This window comes from Nyctereutes procyonoides, unplaced genomic scaffold, assembly GCF_905146905.1.
Source record: "Nyctereutes procyonoides isolate TBG_1078 unplaced genomic scaffold, NYPRO_anot_genome, whole genome shotgun sequence".
Taxonomy (NCBI): Eukaryota; Metazoa; Chordata; class Mammalia; order Carnivora; family Canidae; genus Nyctereutes; species Nyctereutes procyonoides.
In genome coordinates, this window is record NW_026575133.1 from 61,521,520 (window position 1) to 61,547,875 (window position 26,356).

Below are 26,356 nucleotides of genomic sequence, written 5' to 3' on the forward strand. Positions count from 1 at the left end.
GAAAATTGGGAGGTGAAGGCTAAAGTCAACAAATGGGAGCTCCCCTTTCTTTTTTAAGAGGGGGGATAGTGGTAGAGAGGCAGAGGGAGACAGAGAGAGTCTTAACTATGCTCCCTGGGGTGGCGCATGACCCAAGCCAAAATCAAGAGTCTGATGCTCAACTCACTGAGCCACCCAGGTGCCTCTGGAAGCCTCTTATAAGAAGCTTGACAGTGAGGGGAAAAGGTAGATATAGGGAAAAATAGAATAAAAAAACAGCATTTGGGGGATGGGGAGACTTGAGAATAGAAATACATATAAACTCTGCTCTGATTCATTTGAAACTCAAAAAATTTCTTGAAATGCTTTTAGAAATTAAAAACATAAATATATAAATAGAAAACATTAAAAGTGCTTTCATTATCCTTGTAAGACCTTTTACTTTTTAAGGTTCTGTGTCATGGCCATCACACCATTTTTGCTTGAACAGACCCATTCCATCTTTAATTGCTCCATGCTTGTGGCTTACAATGACTGCTGGCAGAGACCAACTACTGCCTTTCCTTGAAATTATGCCCATAGAGATTTTCTTCCTAGCTTATGCACATTTTCCTCTTCTGAATTTATCATAAATGTAATTGCTTTGGCATCTCTCTCTTGCCCTGGGACTTACTAGAACTACTCATTTCAGAAGCCTGGCTTACATTATGCAAGAAAAAGCTGAGCTCATGGCAGATATATCACCATAGGACCTTCAGATTTGTATGTGTTCTGCTCGAAATAGTCTTTTTCTAAAACTATGTCCTTCCACTTGAAGTATTGTGAGTATTGTTTGTGAAACATATCCAGCATCAGAATAGAACTTTTAAGTTAAGTGTTATTTGCCAACAACAAGTTTATTTTCATAAACAGATCCAGACGAAGATCTGCATAAATAAGCCACTTTTTATTGGGTTTAAGATAGGCAACTCTTCCCTAATAGAAGGAAAAAAATCACAGTACCTACTTCATACTAAACTGAGTGCTCTCACAACCATTATTTTGCTTGTTAATCTGTACCACCACCACGCTATGCATTCATTCACATTTGCCGCTGAGGCTCTTGGATAGTAAGTGGTTTGCCTAAGATGACAAAACTAATAGATGGAGTGCAGGATTTGCACCGTGTCTCTCATTCCTAGACTTATGATCTTTATATTATATTGTGGTAATGGTTATGATGAGAACAGTGCAATTTGGGGTGTTAAATCTGTGGCAAATGCTTTACTGAACTCAAACGTATATTGAGGATTAAAGAAGGCTAGGAGTCCTTGGGTTTAGAAAAAAAGTGATCCTAGTCCAAAATTGGGTTGGAGTCTGATCTAGATAGAGAGGCTGAAACAGGATTAAAAATAAAAAGTCTCAGGAAGCTTTGGCAAAGCCCTTGGCCAAGCCAACAGGAAGAAGTGACCATCAAGTCATTGAGGTCCATGACTGAAGGGAAATATGTAGCTCCCCATAGACACTGGACTCCAGGGACGCTGTGGTGGTACAAGAGAAGCAACCCTGGGGGATTGGGAGAAATAATTTTCCAACCTTTGAATGAGACTCTAAAATTTAAATCTGAATTTCTTAAAAATTCCATTTTTTGAAAAGTAAGAAAATGGCAGAAGAGTGACAACTATATTTTGATCTACACAGTTGACTAGAAAATACATCCTTTTAGGTCCAACAGCCAGTTATATCCTTTGTAAAACAGAAGATATGGAATGATTTTGTTCTTTTGAATCCACAAAAATGGAAGTTTGAAGGCTTTTGAAACTATGAATTTTTTTACATTTGTTTTTATTTAAATTCAATTTGCCAACATATAGTATAACACCCAGTGCTCATGCCATCGAATTTCCTCCTCAGTGCCAGTCACACAGTTACCCCATCCCCCCTCCCACCTCCTCTTCTGCAACCTTTGTTTGTTTCCCAGAGTTGGGAGTCTCTCATTGTTTGTCTCCCTCTCTAAATTTTCCCACTCAGTTCCCCTCCTTTCCCTTATAATCCCTTTCACTATTATATTCCCCATATAAATGAAACCATATGATGATTGTCCTCCGATTGACTATTTCACTCAGCATAATACCCTCCAGTTCCATCCACATTGAAGCAAATGATGAGTATTTGTCCTTTCTGATGGCTGAGTAATATTCCATTGTATATATACACCATATCTTCCTTATCCATTCATCTGTTGAAGGACATTGTGACTTTTTCCACAGTTTGGCTATTGTGGACATTGCTGCTATAAACACTGGGGTGCAGGTGTCCTGGCGTTTCACTACATCTGTATCTTTGGGGTAAATACCCAGTAATGCAATTGCTGGATCGTAAGGTAGCTCTATTTTTAACTTCTCCAGGAACCTCCACAGTTTTCCAGAGTGGCTGTACCAGGTTGCATTCCCATCAACAGTGCAAGAGGGTTCCCCCTTCTCCACATCCTCATTAACATTTGCTGTTTCCTGTCTTGTTAATTTTCACCATTTTCACTGGTGTGAGATGGTATCTCACTGTGGTTTTGATTTGTATTTCCCTGATGGCAAGTTATGTAGAGCATTGTCTCATGTGCTTGTTGGCCATGTGTAGGTCTTCTTTGGAGAAATTTTTGTTCATGTCTTCTGTCCATTGTCCATTTCGTGATTGGAATTTTTGTGAAACTATGATTTTTTTTTTTGGTCTGGATCTCTTTCCTTAAGTTCTGATGTTGGAATTTCATGAAGTCAAGGAAAGAAATATTTTAGCATAAATTCTCTCCTGCGTGCACTGTTGGAATTGAGACATTGTCTGATGAGGGAATGACCAATAACTGGTTTGACTGAACAAAGATTTTTAAAAGCTTGGGTGAAAATTACTCATGTTTTGGTATGAATTATATATACATGCATAGTGTGATGAAAAAGTATGGCATGTCAGAACCTGAAAGAAGACATTTTAAAAGAGTTGTAAGGAGTCATTTAGGAGATGAACAGATTTACTTGTGTCCCCCTTTTCTTCCTGGAATTTACGAGACCCAGGTGAGTAAGTTAAAGGTGGAAAATAGGAGGGAAAAGAAGATCCAAAGGAGAATTTTATAGTGAGAGTTTGAGAATATCTACAGGAAAACTGTTAAAAGGATATCTGAAAATCAGAAAAGGCATTTTAAGTCAGGAGTTAATGTGATTTTTCCTGTGTTCTGGGGAGGGAAGGAATCTCCAGGAAGAGTTATTTCTACACTACTGATAACACTAACTGCACCTGCATCAAGAGGTTTAAAAGCAGGAAATACTGGTTTGAAGACAAATGCAAACCACAGGAGGAACTGGCTTGGGTTCTGTGAAGGAGGGGTGGCACCATTTCAGTCCCAGATTGTAGGAAGAAACCCTAGAATGGACTTGAGCCAGAAATGGTTAGTCATCATAGCTCCTCTACCATTCCTCAGAAAATGACATGGTGCCGTCTGCTCAGACTGAGCCACATTGGGCTAGGCAAGCATGTTATCTTCTAATGTCCTGACATTTACTGTTCCTTTCATTTTTTTCCTGGGTTGCTATTTTATGAATACAAACACTTCTCCCAATGGTTAGATTCATCTATGAATTGCCAATAAATCTAAGATTTGCTCCAGTTCCAATATAATCCTGAAAAGCCACTTTCAGTGTTATCCCCAAAGCCAAGGGCATTAAAAATAAAGCAACTTCTTAGTACTTGAAAAACTACTCACACAACACAGTGTCTAGATAAAATAATTCTTCCTCCAAATTCAGGTCAGATTGTCGAAATGTGGACAGGTTTAAAAGCTTGTCTAATATAGAGATGTTAAGCTCTTGTGTAAAATTTAGAACCATTTGTTAATGAAGATCTGCAATCAAAATTATGGGTTGGTTTTGAGAACGATGTGACCCTTTGACACTGGACAGGATTGCAGCAAAATCCCCGAGACACATGATAATCTATGGGCTTTTAAAGTTCTCCAGAGATAGGGATCCCTGGGTGGCGCAGCGGTTTGGCGCCTGCCTTTGGCCCAGGGCGCGATCCTGGAGACCCGGGATCGAATCCCACATCGGGCTCCCGGTGCATGGAGCCTGCTTCTCCCTCTGCCTGTGTCTCTGCCTCTCTCTCTCTCTCTCTCTCTCTCTCTGTGACTATCATAAATAAATAAAATTAAAAAAAAAAAATTTAAAAAAAAAAAAAAAAAAAAAAAAAAAAAAAAAAAATAAAGTTCTCCAGAGAAGTAGATTCTCTTGAACTCATTCTTGAGTTTAATAGCCATCCCTCTAAGGAAGGTCAGCAAATTGTCCTTATTTTCAAGTACGATAATTCAGGGTCTGAGTTTTCTATCGTAAATTTCATCACTGTTAAACACAGTCAGCATATTAAAAGAGGTGACTTGGATCTTTAAGGGAAAAAAGGTGGAAACGTTAAATTGCATTTGGGATACTAAACTATAATGTAATATTTATAAAATATTTCATGGTATAATTACTTCCCTGTAATGTTTCTCTGTGGGCCTTATATTATAGAGCCATACCATTTCCATTTTGTAGCAGACACAACTGAATAGTAGTAAAAGTATTTCCATTCTCTTTCTTACCTCCTGCTATAAAATCAAACAAATGGGGAATCAAAATAGTGAGATTTGAAGACCTAGCCTTAAAATTCTGAGTCATACTGCCCCACATTCCATCACTATGTCAGAGAAGTTCATACAAAACTAATAAAGGCTACTGATTAATATTTCCTATAAAAAAGCAAATGTACTCCCTTCAAACCAGTGACACCACACATTCTACTCTGGGGCACCATCTTATATAATGGTTAGTGTAATGATCTCAAAATGCTTGGATCCTCCAGCCAGCTTTCTGAACAATAACCTTATATCTACTTTTAATCTGAGCATTTCATATAATGTACCTCTTCTCAAGTTAACTGTCAATGTGATTACTCAGATTCAGTGAGTAATGACCACTCAGTCTGAAAATGACCAGGTTGCATTTTTTTTTAAGATTTTGATATGAATGATTGATTCTCAAAGCCAAGAGTTATCCTTTCTCTGGGAGACAGTGAGACTATATTTCCCTCTGGAAATAGAGCAGAACAAAAACTACAACAAAACAATGCAGAACAAAGCAACCGAGTTCTAAGAAAAACTCAACATGAGTCTAGCTCTAGGCTAGGGATCGTGGGTACATGAACAACCTAAACAGCCAGTCCACGCAGTTTCAAGCGAAAGTCAGGTAAGCCCTATCTCAGTGTCAGGGGCTTTGGGAGGCCAGCAAGGGCTGGCTTCTCGTCTCTGGCAGAGGATCCCATCAGAGCCCTTGGGGAGAAGCTATGCCTCCATCGTTTCCATAGCCTCAGGCCCTGGTGTCGTTTTTGGTGTATTAGTCAGCTAGGGTTACTAGAGCCAAATACCACAGACTGGGAGGCTTCAACAGAAATTGATTTCTCAGTTCTAGAGGCTGAAAGTCCAAGATCAAGGTGTTGGCAGGGTTGATTTCTTGTAAAGCCTCTCTCCTGGGCTTGAAGATGGCTGTCTTCATGCTATGTCCTCACACGGTCTTTTCCTTATGTGCAGACCTGGTGTTTCTTCTTCTTATAAGGATACCAGTCCTATCGGGTTAGGGCCCCATGCTTATGATCTCATTTAACCTTAATTACCTCCTAAAAGGCTCTATGTTCAAATATAGTTATATTGCTGAAGTGTTAGGGCTTCAACATATGAATTTTGGGGGACATACTTCAGTCCATAACACATAGTACTAACTCAATAACCTCCTTTTTAATAAGGAAGATGGTTAACTACTTTTCTTGTTAGTTTCTCTGCTGATGAATAAGAAGGGTCACAATGACAGCTATTTATTATTATTTTTGCAATTGATCTTAGGGGTTCACCAAGAGGCTTCTCTGAAGATTGTATTTTTCAGATAATTTAAAAGGAATTTATTGCTAGGAGATTTCATTGGATATGTTTCATATCCACTTTCTGCACTACACATATGCTGGTCCTAGTGAGGAGATTGCTAGAGCCCTAAAGCCACTTGCTTGCATTCATCTCTCAAATCCTTGCCAAAATCCTGACTCATCTCTTTTTGTTGCTGGAATAAGGCCATGGGCAAAGCTCCAACAGTGACTTTTTTTGAGCCACAGGTGGTCCTCCAGCTGAATGTGGTACTTGCCTCATTTATATTTTGAGCTTAGTTTTCATCTTTTCATTCAAGGCTGTCAGTGTCATTTTATGTAAGTGATATTAAACTTCTTTTGGAGTCACAATCTTTCCTTGACAATCTCATGAAAGCTATGAACTCTCCAGAAAAATGTACATATGGACAGACACAAAGTTTGCTGTAAAAGTAGCCTTGCTTTATATATCTGGTGGCCCGTAAAGTCTGTTTCACATGCTTATCACATATATAGATTTCTTTCCACCTCCAATAAAGAGACACATGAGAACTCAGAACTTGCTTTTTGGAGTGCATGCGAGATATTTTCCCTGTACCCGTGGGCACTAGTAGACAAGAAAATGGCTGTAGTTTTTGCTTTAAACACACACACACACACACACACACACACACACACACACACACACACACCACAACTGAGAGATATCTCATGCACGAAACAATTACTCTCAATCATTCTCTTGTTGACTGAAGTACATGTTGCCTCCTCCATCCATATGTAATGCAAATCAGGTTTTCAATGACTGTAAATAATAATAGCTAACTGTTTGTTGAGAGCTTGCTATGTTAGATCCTATGCTACATGCTTTCTATGGATTATTTCATTGGATCATCACAACAACTCAGTGAAGTAGGTATGATCATTACTTCTATTTTGCTATGAGGAAACCAAAAGATATGGATTTCCTGTAGCTGCTTTATTTTTTTTTTAATTTTTATTTATGATAGTCACATAGGGAGAGAGAGGCAGAGGGAGAAGCAGGCTCCATGCACCGGGAGCCCGACGTGGGATTTGATCCAGGGTCTCCAGGATCACGCCCTGGGCCAAAGGCAGGCGCCAAACCGCTGCGCCACCCAGGGATCCCCCTGTAGCTGCTTTAACAGATGAACACAAACCTGATAAATTAAAACAATAGAAATGTATTATCTCCCAGTTGTGGAGGTCAGAAGTCCAGAATCAAGGTGTTGGCTGGCCTGTGCTCCTTCCAGAGCCTCTACGGGAGGTTTTATTCTTGATTCTTCAAGCTTCTGGTAGATACTGGTATTCCTTGGCTTGTAGTTACTCAGCCCAATGTCTTCCACTGTCGTCACATAGCCTTCCCTGCTATGTGCCGCTTCTTTGTGTGTCTTTATAAGGATACTTGTCATTGGCATTAGGGTCCGCTTAGGTAGTTCAGGATAGTTCTCATCTTAAGACTCTTAATTTCATGGCAAAGACTCTTTTTTTTTTCCCAAATAAAATCACGTACATAGGCTCTGGGAATTAAAATGTGGACATACCTTTTTTTGTGGGCCATCACTCAACCTGCTACACAAGGAATTGATATGTTGCAATAATCAGTGGCAGACCCAGGATCCCACCTCTTATGTTAAGGCCTCAAGAAAGCCCCATACTTACTAATTGTAGAGCTCAATGTCTCTGGCTTACTCTCAGTCAGAGTTGGATTGATAACTTGTGCTGGCTGGCCATTGGAGGAGAGATCAGGACTCAGTTTGGTAGCAGTCTCAGTCTCAGTTCTGGCAGAATTATGGAGCTGACTTAGGTAAAGAAACAGAGGTGATGCCAGGACAGTAGAGCCAAATATCACTTCAGGAACAGAGGGTTGACCTCAAATTTCCTTCTATGAATTCTGGGGTGAGATGTCCCATGGAGACCATGCCACGGAAACAGAAGAGATTGGGGTCAGGGGAGCCTGAGAAGCCTACTAAGCTGTAGCTGGGAACTGCCTGGGCTGTGTCTTGTGGAAATATTTGGCTAAAATATTATGCATGCTGAAAGAAATATAAAAATATGTAAACAAATGAAAAGATATCCCATGTTCATATATTGGAAAATAATATTGTTAAGATATCAATACTAACTAATATGACCTACAGATTCTGTAATTCCTATCAAAATCTCAATGATATATTTTGCAAAAATAAAAAAAATCCTTAAATTAATATGAAATCTCAAGAGGACTCCAATGGTTAGCACAATCTTGAAAAAGAAGAACAAAGTTGGAAGACTTACACTTCCTAATTTCAAAACTTACTATAACGCTACAGTTAACAAAGCAGTTGATAGTGACATAGAGATAGACATATAGACCACTGGAATAGAATGAAGAGCCCAGAAAAAACACCACCATATATGGTTAAATAATTCCTTACAAAGGTGCAAGATCTTTCAGTGGGGGAAAAGAGTCTTCAACAAATGGTTTTGGGAAAACTGAATATCCACATGCAAAAAAATGAAGTTAGACCCTTACCTTACACCATGTACAAAAATTAACTCACAATACATCAGAAACCTCAATGTAAAAGCTAAAACTATACAACTCTTAGAAGAAAACAGGAGAAAAGCCTCTCAGCTTTGGATTTTGGCATGATTCTTGGATATGACACCAAAAATGAAGGTAACAAAAAGAAAAAAATAGATAAGACCTTATCAAAATTCAAAACTTTTGTGTATCAGAAGACACAATTAATGGAGAATAAAGATACATAATGAAAGAAAATATTTGCAGACCATGTATTTCATAAGGGATTAATATATAAAGAATTCCTAAAAGTCAACGACAAAAAAGCAAACAATCCAATTCAAAAATGGGCCAAAGACCTGAATAAAGATACCTCAAAGAAGCTACACAAGTGACCCATAAACACATGGAATGATGTTTGCCATCACTAATCATTAGGGAAATGCAAATTGAAACCTCATTGAAATACTCCTTCACATCCATTAAAATTACAAACACAACAGAAAACAACAAGTTTTGGTAAAGGAGTGGATAAATTAGAACACATATGTATTGCTGGTGGGAATATAAAATGGTGAAACTGCTGTAGAAAACAGTATGGTGGTTCCTCAAAAAATTAAAACTGCTATATGCTATGTGCTCTAGCAATTCCACTTTGGGGTATATACAAAAGATAATTGACAGCAAAGACTTGAATAGATATTTGTCCACCCATGTTCATAGGAACATTACTCACAGTAGTCAAAATGTGGAAACAACCCAAGTGTCCATTAACAGATAAATGGATAAATAAAACATGGTATATATACACACAGTGGACTATTATTCAGCCATAAAAAGGGATGAAAATCTGACACTGGCTACCACATAGATGAACTGTGAGGAGATTATGCAAAATGCAATAAGCCAGCCCTTAGAGGACAAACATTGCATGTTTCTACTTATATGAGGTACCTAAAACTAAGTCAAATTCATAGAGACAGAAAGTAGGATAGAGATTACTAGGAGCTGTGGGGAATTGCTAAACATGGGCACTGAATTTCAGTTGGGATAAAGAAAAAGTTCTGAAAATGGGTGATGGTGATGCTTACATGACAATGTGAATGTACTTAGTGTCATTGAACTGTACACTTAAAAATGGTTAAAAAGGTAAATGTATATTTTACTATAAAAAAAACAGTGCTTATTTGACAATGATTGGAACAGTTGTTTTTGCTTTCTGTAAATCCATAAAAGAGAAGAAGCCAAGCTCTGGGAGAATGGCAGGTCACAGAAGTCATATTTCTTGCTTTAGGGTGGATGTTAGAAGAAACTTGCGCCCAATAGGCCTCTGAGTGAATATAATTTTCTTGATGTATTTAGGAATTATTGTATCTCACATCAATGAGGTATTTGACACCCATTTTACACATAAGGGAAAAGTTACAAATATATATGTATATATAATATTTTTTATATTTACATATATATATATAATTATCTGTTCCTCTGTGATGGTGCATAATTGTCTTAGGAGAGAGAACTGTCTGGAAATTCCCCCAAAGCACTGGGATCATTTCCGGTTATGGGGAAGACATTAAGACCAGCTGTAGATCGTTGCAAGTGGTAAGCATTTTTATTTTTACTTTCCTCTCTCTAATTCTGCTTTATCTATGATTAGCTCCCTTCTACCCCATACCATCTTCCTTAGAAATTAACCCAGATTGCTTTCTTAACCTGTAGCTCAAGTAGTTCTAGCTAAGCTTTTCAGCTGTGGTCCCAGTATTCTGTAGCCAAAGTAGGGCAGCCCAAAGGGTTTTTTAAAATGAGAGAGAATATTCTAATAAGCTGGAAGAGGCAAAGTCTACTTTTAAATTCGTAAGCAATTTTGTAATTCGTTTGGAGAGGGGAAGATAGAGAGATAACAGAAAGGAGTACTTGAGAGAGGATCCTTTCACTTTCCTCTGCTCAGTGTAACCCAGGTATAGGCAACATACATAAGAACTTGAACTCTTCACCGCTTCCCCTCCCCGACCACACTGCTCACTCAGAATGTCATGGTCAAGTACGACACTATTGAAAAAAAGTTCTTTTTCCATATTCAATTTCCTTGTTTTATTTATTTATTTTTTTATCTTTGATCCAGGGACACCTGGGTGGCTCAGCAGTTGAGCATCTGCCTTTGGCTCAGGGCATGATCCTGGGGTCCCAGGATCGAGTCCCACATCGGGCTCCCTGCATGGAGCCTGCTTCTCCCTCTGCCTATGTCTCTCCCTCTCTCTTTGTGTGTCTCTCATAAATAAATAAAATATTTTAAAAAATTTATCTTCGATCCAAAACATGTTCTGGAAAATTGGATCTCTTAGAGAAGACGAAAACAATTTTCTTTAGGAAAGAATATTTATTTACTTTCTTTTTGTCATGAGAGGGAATTATTTTTTTTATTTTTTTTATGAGAGAATTAAATGTAGTTTCTCTTATTGTATTTTAATTAATTAGTTAATTATATATTTTTAAAGGATTTATTTATTTACTTTAGAGAGAGAGAGAGAAAGAGCATGCTCATGCAAATGGGGGCAGGGGAATGCAGAGAGAGAGCGAATCCTCAAGCAGACTTCTCCTGGAGAAAGAAGCCACACTCGGGGCTCCATCTCAGGACGCTAAGAGGATGACCTGAGCCAAAATCAAGAGTTGGCTGCTTAACCAACTGAGCCACGCAGCACCTCTCGATATGGAATACTTTAAATTTTAATTATCAGTAACTATAGCAGACACAGAATTATATCTTTGGGTCATTGTATCTTTACCTCTCTTTGAGATGTCCAGAGCCTGTTAATAACAACAACAAAAACCCCAGTTACTGTTAACTGTTGATTTAAATATGGACTCACTGCTAGTACTCCTACTACCACTCTTAGGAGTACCATCACTGCAGTATTAACAGGTGACTTCTGTTGATTCCTTGTCATGTGCCAGAAACTGAGATAACAGCTTTACGTGAATCATGGGAGTTAATCCTCAACAAACTCTATAACGTAGGGCCTTTTAATTTCATTTTACTACTGAGAAAACAGAGATTAAAAAACTTTCCTGATTCTAACATATCCTGTAAATTTTGGAGCTGGGATTTGAAAAGTGTCTGGGAATTCAGAAGAATATAGGATGTGTAATAACCTATAAGAGACTGAGAACAACTGTCATTTCCTCTTTGGCCTTGTGCTTGTCTCAACATTGCACATTGTGCCTCACACATAGCACAGTGAGCTCAGCTTGAGTTTGTGGAACTTAGTACTTTATTAATTATCTCAAATTTTAATTTGGATGTTGTTGCAAAGCTGCATTTTATCTGCTCATTTTAATGCCCTTATATGAGGTAGCCTATTAATATAAGGGGATGAACTGTGGATTTGCTCTTTTGGGGGGATGCACAGAGTAGTCCCTGGAAATAGAGAAAAACACCATCTCCCAGTTCTGTCATGGCCTGCCAGTTGTGGCTGTAGAGACATGGTCTCATCATCAGAAGTCATTGTGCCATTGAAGAAGCCTTCAAGAACTCTAGGGCTTGGTAGGTATGTTGTGGGTGAGGTGTCTCTCCTTCAAAATAATGAAAGCAGCTTGCTCTCATTATAGCTCACTAATCCCTAAGCCACATGAGAACAAAAACCATGTCTCATGGGCTCACCATTCATCCATTGTGACAAGTACAGTGCCCGGTCTATTAATATTTGCTGAATGAGAAAAGGTGAATGAAAATGAACACTTGACAGGTCAGATGACAGCTATGTAAGGTCACCTGGAGGAGACAGGATGGACAGCAAAACTCTACAATGCCCTACTCAATGGAGCAGCATAAAGAAAATAAAGTTGTGGGACGCCTGAGTGGTTCAGTTGGGTAAGCATCTGCCTTCAGCTCAGGTCATGATTCCAGGGTCCTGGAATAGAGCCCTGAAGAGGGTTCCCTGCTGAGCAGGGAGTCTGTGTCTCCCTCTCCCTCTGCCTTTTCCCCAGCTGGTGCTGTCTCTCTCTCTCTCTCTCTCTCTCTCTCTCTCTCTCAGATAAATAAATATAGTCTTAATAAAAGGAGAAACATGTGTTGATTAGAAGTAAAAGATGTGTTGATTAGAACCCAAGTCTTGGTTGTCAGTAATGGAAGGGCAGAAAAAAGGTGCCATTTAGATGTCATGTGGGCAATGCCATCTAAATGCTGCCCGGAGTAACCACCTATGTACATTAAAATTCTCTGTCCCAAAGGCAGGTATGTCCTTAGGATGGAGCTGGAGATGGGATTTTGTAGCTGGTAGACTTCAAGTGTTACTCTTTCTGGCAAACCAAACCCCCGGGCATCCCTGATATCATCAAATATTCTCTTTGTCTTTGTTCTGATTGCATGTTCATCACACAAATGTTTGACTCCTACGTAGCTTGCTTACATGGAGAGAACGTGCTGACAATATGGATTTTACTTTTTTCTGTTCTACTCAACGGTGATTTATCATGCAGAATCGATAGATTCCCAACGAACATCGGGCGCATGCATAGCATTCTGAGGCGCAAAGTACTGGTTTTGCTCACACATGGATTTCTGAGCTTTGAGACGGTTGTAGTTTTCATCGATGATTAACAGTGGACATTTGGGTATTGTTCTCAGGCCTGTGCATTTTAGCTGGGGCAAGTCAGTCTCTGGGGATCCAATCATTGGGAGCACAGGAAAAGAGTAAGTTTTCTTACTTACTGTATCTTCAAAGAGGAGTGCCAGTTTCACTCATCCAGTCCTTTCCTTAGGCCGGTGCCTCTTAAACCTTTGCATGTGGATCAGGCTGACCACGAGGGGATGTGCGTCTGGGAGGTCAGCAGTCTTGGATTGAAGTGCAGTTTCTTGAAGTACACTTTATTTTTTTTAAACTGTTGTATATTGTGCATTCTATTCTGTAACATATCCATTTCATTTGATTGTTACCTTCCCATTAACCTTTAAGTAAAATCGATGTTTTTGGGAAGATACACAGTGGTTTCCTGTGGCTGCAGGTGCTCCTGGGCTCATGGTTGAGCACTCTCCCACACCGTATGCTTCTGTACACTGGAGAAGCCCTGCCTTGGACATCTGCTTAACAGTCTCAGTTCTGTGGCTTCTGTGTCCAAGACTTTTTAGTTTTAACATCTTTGGCTATTTTACTTCCTCATAGGTTATTTCTTTATACCAGAAAGTGAACTGATTTTTTTTTTTTTTTACCCAGATTGCTACATCGCAATTTTGGTTGTGATGACTATCATCTCCTGTGAGCATGGTTTAATGGTGTCTCTTTTCCATTTTCTTAAAAAAAATATATCAGTGTGATCTCTATTGCTATTCAGTTAAATGATGAATAATCGGACTCTGTGTGTCATGTACGTTTGGAGGATTAAACCAATTACAGTAAGCATTTTGAAAACATAAACTATTCTATAAATTTTACTAATCATAGTATGATTTCAACAGTTAATTTTATTCTGCTGGTGAGAAAGAAGAAAGACCTCTAGACAATTACTAACCTAGGGCTCTAACCTTTAGAAATGAGAGAGAGAAAGGAGAGGGAAAGAGAGAGAGAGAGAGGGAGGTATTTTGGCAGACAAAAAGGTGCCATCTGCTCGTATTTTATATAGCATTTTGTCTCATGTTATCCCAGACTGGCTCTAAGAGCTAATAAATATTCTAAGTATAAAATTTGAGTAAAATATTATATTATTGAGGCATTATGCCATTCAAACAAGATAGGATATGATGATGTGTTTCAATAAAATGATTTTAGCTTCGGGGTAGAAGTAAAATAAAAATGCTGATATCTAGCTATGCCTACAACATCAACAAAATGCATGTTTCTACTTTCTCTTTCCCTATTGTTATTACATTCCCACATACCTTCCAAGGCAACGCATTGAAAAATACTCTTTATTATGAAGATTTCTATGCATCTGATATTTGAAAACCATCAGCATTTTGCCATGCTTATTCATCTATTTGCTTCCCAATTGACTCTTTTTTGGCTGGATAATTTTAAAGAAAATCCCACACATCCTATCATTTCACCCCTAAGTACTGTAGTAAGCTTCTCCAGGAGAGAGACAGAAAGAGAGAGAGAGAGAGAGACAGAGACAGAGAGAGACAGAGAGAGATGGAGAAAAAGATAGTGAGGTAACTAGAGAGAGAGTTGGAGAGGGTGAGAGCATGGGGGAGAGAAAGAATTTTCTCGCATGTCCACACTAACAATAATTTCTTAGTATCCAACACCTAACCCATATTCAGATTTGTCCGGTTGTCTGAAAATATCTTTTTTCAGATTATTCTATTCAGGATCCAAACCAGCTTCACTTCATTGTTTGTGGTTGTGAAATTCACAGAGCCTGGTGCATATTTTGTGATGTGATTTTGTTCCCTCTTCCTGTTCTCTCCCTGCCATGTACTGATTGAAGAAATTAGGTTCTTAAGTCCTAGGTTTGGCTAGAGATATTGTTTAAATTTTTCCTCTACTCTCTGAATTTCCTGTCGACTGAAGTTTGATTTAAAGCCTTGATTAAGTTCAGATTCAGTTTTGTTGTTGCTTTTTTTTAAAAAAAATCATTTTGGGGGTAGTTCTTGATTTTTTGGCTTGTCTAAAATGTCTTCACATTGCATCATATCAGAATATGTGTATGATTCACTTATGATGTTATGATTGATCAGTGGGTTCAGGTGGCAGTAACTTGATGATTTTATTGTTTTTCATCCCTTTTTTTCTGTTTTACCATCCAATGATGACTATTGTCTGAATCAGTTATTGTGTTAGGGGTTGCAAAATGTTGATTTTCTAATTCTATCTTTCTGTTTATTATCTGAGAGTCTGCAGGAAAAAAAACTCTTAGCCATTAGGGCTCTTTGGACATTCTGAAATATGTATTATATCAGAAAAACATGAGAGATACTTAATTATTTCTCTTTAAAATGTTAGTTTTCAAAATAATGATTTGGTGTCCTAGCAACTGACAATGGTGACTAGTGGTTTTTATTTTGTTTCTCTTTCTTTCTTCTTTCCAGTTTTTAAAGCATCATTATGGGGACGCCTGGGTGGCTCAGTTGATTAAACATTGGATTCTTGATTTCAGCTCAGGTCCTGATCTCAGGGTAGTGAGATCGAGTCTTGCATTAGGCTCTGTGCTGGGCATGGAACCTGATAAAAATTCTGTCTGCCTCTCCTCCCCGCCTCTCTTGACTTGCTTTCTCTCTCTCAAAAATAAAAATAAAAAGCATCATGAATTTATAGCTTTTTAAACATTTAGTACAGTTTAACTATTAGGGGAGTTTTTCTTTCTTTTTTTTCTTTTGATGTTCATATTCTTCCATCTATGGGAAGTGGAACCTCTTCTAGCTAACCCCTATGTCCTATTGATGTGACCATATCATTTTTTGATACTTCCTTACTCTCTTTGCTTTCTGGAGCAACAAATATCCTGGCATATTTTTCTACATTTCCTGCCCCACAACTGGAATCAGTCATTTCTTCGAGTATCCTTAGTTCTATTTAGTGGAGAATCGTATATAGAGACCATAGTGGGAGTTAGATGTACTAATGAGATGGGATTCGAATTATTTCTAAGACTTTCAGTGCAAGAGCTAGAAAATGTGTATTTTTAGAAAGTGAGGGACAAAAGTCATGTATTCACCTTAACATTTCCAATTCAAATTTGAGATCTTTATTTTGTTGATTTTTATATTTGGATCTCTTCTTATCTTTAGATCCCTGCTGTAAACTTTGTGTTTTGGGGGGAGGGGTACCTGGGTGGCTCAGTCGATTAAGAGGCTAGCTCTAGGTTTCAGCTCAGGTCATTATCTCTGGGTCCTGGGTTTGAGCCCTGAGACTGGTTCCATGCTCAGTGGGGAGTCGGCTTGAGATTCTCTCTTTCCTTTTCCCTCTATACCTCCCCTGCTCACACTCTCTTTCTCTAAAATAGATAAATAAATCTTAAAAAAAAAACCCTTGTGGGTTTCTAAAAAATATTAACATACTTCTGTATACTTGAAAAGAAGGTAAATTTTAAAATGTTTCAGAGTTAAACAGATCTATAGATTTTTATAATTAATTACATGGTTTAGATTATATAGATCCTTATTAGAGAATTAAACTGTCCTATTATTGATGTGTTTCTGTTTCTTCTTACATTTCCAGGAGTTTCTACTTTATGAAAGTTGTTTTTCTATAGATTGTAGTCTCTGACTTTTTAGCTTTTTTTTCCACCCTGTCCTACCTCGTTTATATTAAAATCTCAACATTTACTTCCTTTGTCTGATATTTTTGTTGCTATTCTTTTATCGTTAATCATTCTGTATCATTTTGGTTTAGGTATATCTCAGACTGATTTGCTTTAATGGTCAATATTAGATTTTTTCTTTTGATATACTTCTTTATATGTTTGATCTCAGCTCTGACATACCAATTTATTATGTATTTACTATATCTACACAGTGACTATGTGATCCATTTTCTTTTCTCTTTGTAATCTTGGTATTTAATATGGTTTATATATTTTGTTCTACTATTTACTTTTACATTAATATTATATATATTATTTGATGATTCCTTTTTTTAAAGATAATACCTAATTTTTTCTAAACAATACTAGTTAGTTGTAATCTTTTCCCCTTTTCTTCCCTCTTCTTCAATGTATAAACATAGTGTATAAACATATTTAACTCTAGGTAATGCCTTTAGGACAATCAGTGAATTTATTCTACTTCCACTTACTTTCCCTATTTGTAGTTGTTTTATTTCTGCATTGTTAGAGCATAGAAAATTTGCATATTCTTCTATCCTTAGAGCCAATCTCTACCAGACGTTAGGCCAACCTACTCTTGACATCTCTTGGGTTTCTTTCTTTCTTTTTTTCAGAAAAGATTTTATTTAGAAAGAGTGAAAGAGAGAGCATGAGCTGAGGGGGGAGGGGCATAAGGAGAGGGAGAGGGAGAAGCAGACTTACTGCTGAACAGGGACCCTGATGTGGGCTTGATCCTAGGACCCGAGATCATGACCTGAGCAAAGACAGACAATAAATCAACTGAGCCATCCAGGTGCCCCTTTCTCTTTCTTTAATACTTTTTTTTTCTTTTTGAGCGAGAGAGAGTGCATGCATATGAGTGGTGGGGTGGGGTGGGAAAGGAGGGAGTGGGCAGAAAGAGAAGGAGACCCTGAGATCATGACTTGAGTCAAAATCAAGAGTTGGTCACTCAACTGACTAAGCCATCCAGGTGCCCTTGGTTTCCTGATGCTCATTCTCTAGTATGTTTCTCAGCAAGACTCTTGGGAAAAATAATCCGTGGGTTCTTCAATGTTTATGACTGTTTTTTGATGGCCTCCATACTTGAAGCATAGTTTGTTTAGAAATAAAATCTTTGTTTCTGGGACACCTGGGTGGCTCAATCAGCTAAATGTCTGCCTTTGGCTCAGGTCATGATCTCTCGGTCCTGGGATCAGCCCCACTGGGAGCTCCTTGGTCAGCAGGAATACTGCTTCTCCCTCTCCCCCTGTCCCTCCCCCTACTCATTTGCACACATGGACACACGGTCTCTCTTGCAAATAAAGAAATAAAATATTTAAAAAAGTCTTTGGCTCTTATTTTATTTTCTGGAGCATCTTTACAATATTGTTCGTTGTCTTCTGGTACAAAATATTTGTGCTTCAAAGTTTACTCAGGTTTTTTTTTTTTCTTGGATGCATAACATTAATTTTTTTTCTTTGAAAAAATACGATGACTTTACTAGAAACGTTTCAGTGTCGATGCCTCTGGTTGAATTTCTCAAACATAGCTCTTTTAATATGTAGATTTAAATGTCTTACTGTTTTACTTTATGAAGATTTTCTTGAGTTATACTTTTATGTATTTGTTGTCTTTCACTCTTGGCGGAGCTTTCCTTTTTGGGTATTCATGTTCAATCTCCTTTGCATCTTTGTTGTTCTAGATCTTTGGTAGAGTCCTTTTGTTTCTTTTCTCTCCTTCCACTTTGTGAATTTCATTTTTTCTCTATTCTAGCCTCAATTTCTCTTACTGAGTTTTCCATGGGCTCTTGCTGCTCTCTTCCTTCCAATTTAGCCTTCATTTTTGAAATCTTTCTTTTCTTCTCTTTACTTTTCATTCCTGAGTTTTCAACTCTGTTTTCATATCACCATACTTCCTATCTTTCTAGCCATTTCCTTTCTGGGCTGTTCTAATTCTGGTGTGTATAGTTCCTGCAAGCTTTGATTGTTTTGGGAATTCTTTTAGTTCATTTTGAAACCTTATGTTGAATTTTTCCTCTTCTTTGTGGCCACATTTGTAGTATGTTTTCATTGTCTGTTGGAACTTTATTTGGCTCATTTTTATCTTTATCCTTGTTGAATATCTCTGTATGGGGTTTTATTGTAATCTGCTTTTATTTTCCACCTATAAATAAACTCATTTTCTTGGGCTAGTGGAGGAAAGTTTCTCTGTAGGGCTCTTTTCTCTTTGTTACTGTGATGTATTACAAACTATGGCCTCTCTGTACAGTCGCCTCTATGTCTCTCAGACCTAAGGCAGATTTATAACAGCTTCCTTCCTGTCTCTGACTCTATGTTGTCTAGAGTTCCAAAGGTCTTTTCTTACAAAGCAGTATTGTTACCTTTAAATGTGTTTGTCGTTGGTGCTTTCTGAAGTCTATCTCTGACACCTCCTTCTCTGGTGTTAGAAGCTTTTGTCTCCCTGGCATCCGCAGTGTTTCATTTTCGATTCTACCATCAGCAGGTTTTTTCTTCCCCCTTTCCTCCCCATGAGGACAGGTGTGGGGAGTAGGAGGGAAAAGAATGGGTCTCTGTCTCTGTTTTTGAGATTGGTGTGGGCTTCACCCCTTCATTTCCATGGCCCATTACTGGTTTCCTATAATCTTTCTGTGCTTGTCTTCAGCTTGGAGCCCATGAGGATGTCTGATTTTTACTGGTAATTGGCGCAGTTGATTGCTTCAAGTTCCTGTTCTGTAAAAGATTGTCTTTTTCTGGGAATATTTGTTGATTTCTAATTTGCAGCTTCTAGAACGGTCAGTACTGCCTTTTTTCCTTTTTTCTTTATTACCGATTCCACACCTCTGTCAATCCCACACAAGAACCTGCTGCTGTCTGGTGCTGAGATTACACTAACCCATATTCTGGAGTTCCAAGTTACCAGTTTTATGTAAGGTGATAGCCATGTTCTGTGTATTTTCTTTGTCTGTTTTTTTTTGTGATTAAACAAAACCATGCTGCTGCTGTGCTTTTAGCATTGGAAATCTTAGTAAATCTTAAAGTAAGAATATTGCAGAAAACGTAGCTTTTTATTTCTGGCATCACACTATATATTTTTTTTATTATTTCCAATAGAATGGCAGTACTTGAATGCTAGGATCGGGAACAAAACTGCTGCAAACTTGTTGGCAATTCTGGCAACAACAACAACAACAACAACAACAACACAGAAACAAACAAACAAAAAACAAAACCCATAGGCAAAGAGCCTGGATATGTGTGATTAGCTCTGGATGACTTGGGTCTAAAATAAGACTGAAAAAAACTGATTTGTCCTCCCCGTTTTAGGGATCGAGCTAGAAAGTTAAGCTCCTTCTGAAATTATCTTGTTATGTTTCCCTTCTTATTGGGCCTAAAGAATCGAGCATCTTATCCAGAAACTAATCAATGAATAGGTATCATGGGGAATAAAGGCTCAACAGAAAAAGTAATGCATTACAAAAAGGGAAAGATCTAAGGCAAGAGTTGGTTAGCCAACTCTTATGGAGTTGGTGATTAGACAAAAACAGATTATGAAAATCTAAGCTAGCCAAAGTCAATTCCTGAATCTCAAATTTAACAGGAAGAAATGTAACTCAAGTAGATAAAAAACCATAAATAGATAATTTTGGGAAAATAAAATGTGGAGAAAGTATTTAGTTATGATGGCAGCAGGAAACACAGAAGCACCTATCTTCCTCCCAAATCAAGACAGGTTGCTTACAAAATCTAAGACTGACTGATGATATTTAGGTTGTTAAAGAGATTTCTATTGTGAATGTAAGGGACAACTTACCTTTAAGCAGTGTGGTCCCTGTAATTCCCAGAGTTTGGAACAGGACCAGCCAAGACCTACTGCTAGCAGTACATTGTAAGGACACTTGTGGGGGATGGTATTGGCTCTTGTTCTCAACTATTGCCTGTCTGCAAATGATTAAGACCACATTTCAAGCTCAATAATCTACTTTGGCATCAGTCTGGATCACTTAGAATTGACCTCCAGTATTTTCTCACTTTTATTCCAAGACCCCAAGAATTTTCCCCATTTTTTAGTGTGCTTATTCTTGCTCTCCAATAACCTGTGGATGGTCACTGGACTTTTAAGGCTAGTTGAGGGCTGTAGGTACTGCACAGACCACTCTTAGCTCTGAGTCAACTGTGCACTGTGTTAAAAGAATGGGTAAGGTGGAGGTATACCTTTGTCCATGCCTGGAAAAATTATATTGAATTTTTTCTAGTTATGCCAATTCCTGAGGCCTGAATTGGAAATCCTGTTGTGAAAATTGAGAGACCCTCAAATTCCATTAATTTTATGTCAGTCTTGGAATTAGAAAGTGACCAGCTGTCACTGGAAATTAAACACTAAGATGATTTAATGACTAGGCTAACCTACACTTAAAGCTTCATTTACTCATGTCACATGAACCTGAAGAGGTATGTATTTATGTGTGTCAAACATATATGGATATGAGTACATATATTTTAAGGACAAGCACAATAAATAGAAAAGACAGAACATTTTGCTTGGCATATTTATATAAGAGAAGAAAAACAATCTGTTAGCTCTGAAACACCTCTGATTCCATTAGACTTGGGCCAAAATGACCCTGCTGACACACTAAGATGTCCAATTTACTCCTCTGGGAGTATGGAACCAAAATCAAGTTTGTCAGAAGACACTTTATGTTTGCCTTCAACTGTCTCAACTGTTGAGAAACTCAGGAAACACATAGTAACATCTTAAAGATAACCTGATTCTTTATGTGTTCTTACATTTTTCTCTCAACCTCGTTGTTGAGCTCTGGAGAGATGGATTAGCATAGTGTACCTGCATCGCCTCTGCCTAGGAAAATAAATAACAGATCAAGTCAACTCTAATGCACTCAGAGAATGACAAATCATCTCTGAATGACTGCTTAATTTAATGATCTGGTTTAGGCAGAAAGCAGATGAATGGCAGGGCCAGTCCCTGTCTTGATGCCAAGTGAATGGCAGGACAATCTCACTTTGCAGCTCTCCAGAGTTGCAAGATTGGCTTGCAGCTCAGGGGAAAACTGGCCTGAGCTCTCCCAAGGGAATGCAGGAGAGAGCCTCACTCACGGTGCATCAAGTGCTGGCTTTGAGCTCAGCTTACACAGCAGTAGCATTTACACTGAACGGATTTGAAAGAGAGACAACCTCACATCCTCAGATGGTCTTTCAGATAACATGCCACCGAGGGCCAAACTTCCTTTCATGTAAACTGACATGGAGGAATTTGAAAAGCCTGTATACCATGAAGACATTAGAAGAAAGAGGAGGAAAGCAAGTTTTAAAGAAGTCAAGTGCAGCCGAAGCAGAGGAGGATGGCTGGAATTACTGAGGGCCCTTGCCTGTGTGAATTTCTACAGTCCTGGGTGACATTAATCTTGAGAAAGGAATTTAAATAGCAGCCTAAGGAGTTCAGCACTGAGATGAGTTTTTAAAATAAAGATTAAAAAAAAAGTTTTGCACAACTGCAAGAAGACAGACGGATGCGCCAAGATTGGCACATTGAGGACAGAAAGCAGACGTATCTTCAAAGAATCTATGGCGCTGGTTGGGAAAGGCACGTTTGTCTATTTTACATCTTTTATTCTCTCTTCCACGTGATATTTGGGATTCTGCAGAACTCTTCTTTTTGGACTATAAAGGAATACTATAAATGTCTTTAGCAAATTCATGAATTCTAAGGAGGGGAAGGGGTAAGAATGAGAAAGATAATAGGAAATTCTGCTTCTTTCATTTAGTATCTTGACACACACAAAAAAGGCACTCCATATGTGCGTGGTTTAAGAATAGTTTTCCACTTTAAACTTGTTCTTACCCTGTCCAACACAGCAGCGTGGAAAAGCGCATTGCTTCTATTTGAATAACACAAAGGGATGCTCGACTTAGTACATGGCTCAAAAATCCTATTTACTTCCTCTGGGCCCCATTGCTCCCCACTGCTCCACCCATTCTACGCACTCCCAGAGGACGAACCACCCACTATCCACCACCCCCAGGATGGAGTGACTTCTTCTCTGGAGAGCTACTTCTCTATCAGATATGACTTTAATCTCTTCTTGCCTCTAAGTAGGAAGCTGGCAGGGAGAGTTTGGAAATTGCTGGAACAGAGGATTTTCACTTTGGGTTTTTTCCCTTCTTCTCCTTAGGGTATCTGAAGAGAATATTTAATATCTTGCTTGACTGAGAGTCCATCATGATCGGTTACCTGAGATTCCAATCACAAACTCTTCCTGGCCAAGCTTTCCAAAGTGGCGGATAATGTATGGCCAAAAAGGGAGGGTACAGAGACTCTTCCCCTGTGAGGTGGAGCAGAGTAAGAGCTCAGAGTGCTCCATGGAGGTGTCTAGACAGAGCGGTGAGTGGCCAGGGGAACAACAGGGAGCCAAAATCCTCCACTGATTCATGATTCATTCATTCAGTGAATATTTACTGCGCACATCCTATGTTCCAAACACTGAAGGCAATAGTAACTTCACAAATCAACAAAATCCCTATGTCACAAATCTTGCTTTCTAGTGTGGGAAATAGATGAGAAACATGATAAATTAATGCATCATATAATATTCAATATAGTGATGGATACTGAGGTGAAAAATACAGTAGGAAGGGAGGATTGGAAGTGTACATGTATGGGTGTGCATGTGTGTGTGGGTTGTTGCACACAATGGGACTATCAGTGAAGGCTTTACTGAGAAGGTAATTTTTTTGAAGAAAGATCAGAAGAAAGTGAGAGAAGGAGCCATAGGATTCCTGAAGCTGGAGGATTCTAAGTAGAAGGATCAAGTGGAAAATCCCTGGCATGGGATTGTGCCTGGCCTATTTGAGGAATGGTGATGAGGCCAGTGTTTGTAGAGAAGAGGAAGCCAGAGGACCAGTAGTAAGAGATGAGGTTGGAGGGGATGCAGCAAGGGTCACACCATTCAGGGCATAGATAAAGACATTGGTTTTTACTCCAAGAGAGATGGTAGCTATTGCAAGGTGTTGAATGGATGAATGACCTGATCTTCCATTTTTAGTGGATTATGGTGAGAATCAGCTGAAGGGAGTGAGGACAGAAGCAGAGAGATGAGTTAAGAGACAAATGAAATAATCCAGCTGAATTTGTCAGAGAATGAGCAGCAGTTTATAGGCTATTTATGGTCTGTAACATATCCTTTACAAGGTGGGTTCTAACAACCAGCGCCAAAAATTGCCTAATCACTTCATTGTTTACCCAGAATCAGGCTGGCACAGCCAAGCAGGTGGAAACCATTCCAAGTACAAGTGCATAAAACAGCCAGTTACCCTGCTTTTGGCACAGATCTCCCATAACGGATTCTTGTGTTTACGTTGCTGGAGGTTTGTGGTTCCTTTCTATAACCGCTTCAAAAGAGCCACATAGTCTGCATTTCCCTTTGCACTTTCTTACAGAAACAGCAATTGACCTATTATATTTATTTAGGAGCTTGTGCCCACTCTAACAATTAATTTAAAGTTTATAGAAAATTAAAGTGCCCTCTCATATGCTGGACTGGATCCTGGGACATGAATGACAAAAGTGGTGAAATCTAGATAAAATCTGTAGTTTAGGTTAGAGTATTGTACCAATGTTAATTACTTAGTTTTAACATACTGTGGTTAATGTGGCAAACATTAAGATGTTAACCTTGGAAGAACTGGAGTGAAGACTAACCTGCGAACTTGAGGTACTATCTCTGCAACTCTTCTGCAGATTTAAAATTATTCCAAAATAAAAAAAATGTTTAAAAAAGCCCTCTTAAAGGGAAAAGAAAAACATAAGCATGACTACTTCAAAAGAGCTGTTTTCAGAGAGAAAATGATCCACAGATATATCCTGCACATTTAGTAATTTTTATCCACTGTTAAGAAGTAGGTTGCTATCACCACATATATAGTTAGAAAGTAGTTCTCTTTTTCATGATTTCATTTAGATCGAGCTGCATTTCAACACTTCTCTTGCCTCCTGCATTAAATGTACATGCACTACTTATACTCCCACGGATCTAGTCTGCTTGGGAAATAGGTATTTTTCAAGAGTGTTTGCCAACCCAAATCCTTGTCACTTGTTGGTTTCCTTTCTTTTTGCCTTCCTCTAGTCTTCCAGGTCTTCATTTTTGCTGTGGACCACACCTTCATGGAACAAATGCAACTGAATGCAACTGGTCCTTGAAGTATAGCCCATTTTTTTCTTTCCCAAAACCTAAATATAACGTTGTTTTGTTTGCTGTGCTGAAGCTCCAGGGAAAGAAATTTATCATCGTGCTAAAAAAAAAATCTGATCTTCTCAATGTGTAATTGTTTAGACCAGAAATGATGAATGCAAATGCTTCTAAGAGCCAGGCAAGCAGTGTAAAGGTGTAAGGCAAGCAAGGTAATGAATAACAAACTTCTGCTAAAGCCTACCTGGCCTTTAGATGGTTGTTTTGATTTTTTTGCGAAGTTGTATCTTTTTTAGAATATCAGTGGAAGCTTTGAGTCTGTTTCCAAGCAAGGTGCTTTATAAATATTGGTTATTATTTGATCAGGTATGAAGGGAAAATGTGACCTGCTGCAGTTTGAAGTGGTAACCACGTAGGAACAAAATATATGTTTCCACATAAGACGGGGAAAAGCTTAATAAGGTTTTAAATGGCTGCAGATCACACAATGATGCTGAGGTCTTTGAGAGTATGTCTTTCTTTTAAAAATTTTTGTTTATTTGAGAGAGACAGAGATAGCAAGAGAGAGCAGAGTGGGGAGGAGAGGGAGAAGCAGGCTCCATCCTAGGACCCCAGGATTATGACCTGAGTCCAAGGCAGATGCTTCACTGACTGAACCACCCAGGTGCCCCTTTGAGAGTATTTTTGAGTCACTAAGGCAGGGCTGCATTTAAATGATCATAGATAGGAGATGTAACCTTAACCAAAAACATCTTACACAGGCACCCTCCTGTTTATTGAGCAACAAATTCCTGTGTCATATAATGCGTTAGGCTAAGAAAGCTTTTCTTGGGGTATACTTTCCATTTCTATTGCTATAAATGAAGTCCGTGGTGATTGATACTAGTAGGAGCCGCCTAATATTATTAATATTCCAGGGATGCTTTAGTGAAATGTTTAAGGTGCAAAGTATTAGATCAGATTACCAACTGGCTTAAGCAGCCAGTATTAGGATCATGTGCATAATCAAAACCATTTGGAAGTGGAACATGCAGTGATGTTCTGGACCTTGACTCTCCTTCATGCCTTGGGTATCCCAGGCACAGGTAGAGAACATCTTTTTGGATCTGCTTGGCAAAACCCAAGGGGAGCTGGGACAGCTCACCCAAGAATGCTACTTCAGTATCCTGGTTGTTCTAGCCACGTCATGGGGAAACCTGTATATAGACAAGCCACAGACACCAACCAGGCTGAGGCATGTTCTCCCCCACACAGCAAAACCAGGGACAATGATGAAAAAACTCCCCCACAATGCACTCTAGTCACCTCCTGGCATCTGAAATCCTTGAGAACGAGGACAGCACTAGCATTCCACCCAGCCTGCAATTTCCCCCTCATAGCCTCCTGCTAAAAGCAGATTAAATTGCTAGGATAAATTCACCCTATCCAATTTTAGTCCTTGCTTTAGCATATGCTTTACTGCGAGGAGAAGGCTATAGTAACAGGATTGAACGCAACTGAACCCA

The 26,356-nt window shown here is 38.7% G+C and overlaps 1 protein-coding gene across 1 annotated transcript in view; it reads right to left on the reverse strand.

Annotated features, from left to right (window-relative positions):
- GALNTL6 (polypeptide N-acetylgalactosaminyltransferase like 6) overlaps nt 1–26,356 on the reverse strand; it is a 1,153,240-nt gene that overhangs the window by 37,415 nt on the left and 1,089,469 nt on the right. The window lies entirely within an intron of this gene.